General features: G+C 32.9%; 1 non-coding gene across 1 annotated transcript; it reads left to right on the plus strand.

The window, feature by feature from the left end:
- Window positions 1–1,171: 1,171 nt before the first annotated feature.
- LOC139846051 (small nucleolar RNA R71) lies at window positions 1,172–1,278 on the plus strand. The gene has a single exon (XR_011758797.1). It is a non-coding gene; the product is annotated as a small nucleolar RNA R71 (small nucleolar RNA).
- Window positions 1,279–3,076: the final 1,798 nt, after the last annotated feature.

The following is a 3,076-nucleotide window of genomic DNA, read 5'->3' on the forward strand; positions in this document are numbered from 1 at the left end:
CGAGAGTTCTTTCATTTTCTTTCTATTTGTGATTAGATCTTTCAAGAATTTAGCATATCTTGGCATTCCTGAAATTACATCAATGAAAGGAAGATTAACATTTATTTGTTTAAACATATCCAAGAATTTGGATTGCTCGGCTTCAAGTCTCTCTTTTCTCATTTTACTCCGGTAAGGAAGTGGTGGTTGGTATGGTTTAACATAAGGTTTAGTCTTAACTGTGTTATCTTCATTAACCTTTTCAACTACCGGTTCTGTTTCCTTATCTTGCTCAGATTGTGGTTCTTGTGGAGTAGGAATAGCTTCATCAGAAATTACAGGCATTTCAGGTAGTTTAAGTGTAATACCACTTCTTGTGGTAATGGCTTTAGCTGTTTCATTCCAGAGGTTAGCATTTGTATCACTAGGTAGACTTCCTGGTTTTCTTTCACCTATTAACCTTGCTAGGTTGCTTACTTCTTGTTCCAAATTTTGAATAGAAGCTTGTTGATTTCTAAATGCTTGAGCATTTTGTTCATTGGTTTGTTTCTGAGATGTGAAAAACTGCGTTTGAGATTCAACTAGCTTCGACATCATGTCTTCTAAATTTAGCTTTTTATCATCGGTTTGTGGTGGTTTGTTTTGAAAAATAGGTCTTTGCTGATTGTAAATTTTATTGGATACTTGTTGATTGCTAGGACCTTGTTGGTTGTTGTATGGAACATTTCGGTTATAGTTCTGATTTTGATTGTAAATTGGTCTTGGCGGTTGATAATTATTCTGATAATTATTTCCAGGCCTTTGGTTTATGTATGAAACATTCTCTCTTTGTTCCATTGTTAGTTCAATACTGAGACAATCTTTTGTCAAATGTGGTCCTCCACACTGCTCACAACTAATTCGTATTGAGTGAATATCTTTAGTCATCTTTTCCATTCGTCTCTCGACAGCATCTATCTTTGCGGAAATGGAATCAAAGTCATGGCTAGAATTGGCTCTAGCTGCTTTAGATGATCTAATGATATCTTTTTCTTGGTGCCACTCATGTGAGTGGGAAGCAGTGTTATCAATAATTTTGTAAGCGTCAGTTGCGGTTTTCTTCATAATGGAACCACCAGCTGCTATATAGATGTCTTTTCTTGTAGTGATGTCGCATCCTTGGTAGAATATTTGTACTATTTGACAAGTGTCTAAACCATGTTGCGGACATCCTCTTAATAACTTTCCAAATCTTGTCCATGCTTCATATAGAGTTTCATTTGGCTTTTGTGTGAATGTAACAATTTCTCCTTGAAGTCTCACGGCTTTAGATGCCGGAAAGAATTGTTTAAGAAATTTTTCAACTAAAACGTCCCATGTATCAATCGCCCCTTCAGGTAACGATTCCAACCAATCTTTGGCTTCTCCCTTTAAAGTCCAGGGAAATAACATGAGATATATGTGTTCATCCTCAACTTCTCGGATTTTAAATAAAGTTCAGATCCTATTAAAGGTACGAAGATGTTCATTTGGATCTTCCTTCGGCGCAACACTAAATTGGCATTGATTAGTTACCATGTGTAGGATTTGTCCTTTGATTTCATAATCTGGCGCATTAATGTCAGGTTGAGTAATTACGTGACCTTGGCCAGTGCGTTTAGCTCGCATTCGGGCTTCCATACTTAGAGGTTCCAGATTCTCCATGATTGAATTTGTTGAATCTGGATCACTAGAGGATTCTGATTTATTGGGTTGTTCCTCGACAATTTCTGTTTGAATGATTAGTGGTTCCGGAGTCAAGATTAGTGGTTCAGGATCTCTGAATTGTCCTTGAATATCCTCCGGATTCTCAATTGTGAGGTCGGGTTCAAAAAATGGATTATAGAAAATTTGAATTGGAGTACTTGGTCGACTGGATGACGTTTCTAAAGAAAAATCAACGGCGACAATATTGGCTAGATGTCTTGATCGAGTTACAGGTGGTGAACGTACAAAAGGTGGTGAACGTTTTGCTCGATGCATTCACTGAATATCCTATTAGTTATAAAAGATAAAAATTATATAAGTTATCAAATTAATAAACTTTTCTGATTTTGCCCACGTTTCGAATAGCCAATAGATGCAGCAGGGAGCCAGAACCTTTTAAATTGGAAGCTCACAACTCGCCACTAACAAATCCAACTATTACTACGAACCATTAAATTTTGGATGTCTATCAATTTAACCACTTAAAATAATTTTTTATTGAAATTTTAGAGAATAAATAGAAAATTCTATGTCCTAAAAACTAGAGCGTCGAGAAATAAGAAAGAAAAAGAGCGCGTCGAAACTTAAAAAGGAACTAAAAACTAAGAATTAAAAGTTGCGTCTAAAAATATTAAAGCTTAAAAGAAATACTATATCCCAAATGACAATAACTTAAAGAGTACTAAAATCTTAGAATGGCGTCGCAAAATTCTAAAGCACCTAAATCTTAGTCTAAAGAAAAAGTACTTAAGGGATTTTACGGCAAAGCCTAAGAGTCTAGAAATAAAAATAACTATGGCAAAATACTAAGTTTAAAACTAAGTACGAACGAAAAATACAAATATTACGCTAAAACAAATAAAAAGATACAAAATATAAAAAAAATAAACTTAAAGTTGTAAAAAGTACAATTTTTATAAAAATATTATTTTTATATTATTTACTTTATAAAACTATTAATTTTATATATTAATTAAAACTAAATTAAACTTAAAATACAAATTAAATAAGAAAACTAAAATTGAAAACTAATTAAAAAAACTAACCCTAAATAGGGTTTTTAATTAATAATAATAATAATTATTACCCCGTAATTAATGCAGTCGGCAGTCAAACCTGGCGTGTCAGACAGAGCCATGCGATCGCATGGTCTGAGCGTTTTAAATCCATGCGGTCGCATGGATTAGGGTTTAGGGCTAGGTGTGGGCTGCTACAGTTCTGGGCCGAGTACTTTTATATTTTTTTCTGTTTTGTGATTTATATTTATACAAAATATATATAAAAATTAAATAAAAACTTAATTTTTAAATAAAAATAAAAACTTTATAATTTTATAATTTTAACAAACTATTAAAAATATATAATTTTTTTT

The sequence above is a fragment of the Rutidosis leptorrhynchoides genome, chromosome 4, assembly GCF_046630445.1.
Source record: "Rutidosis leptorrhynchoides isolate AG116_Rl617_1_P2 chromosome 4, CSIRO_AGI_Rlap_v1, whole genome shotgun sequence".
Lineage (NCBI taxonomy): Eukaryota > Viridiplantae > Streptophyta > Magnoliopsida > Asterales > Asteraceae > Rutidosis > Rutidosis leptorrhynchoides.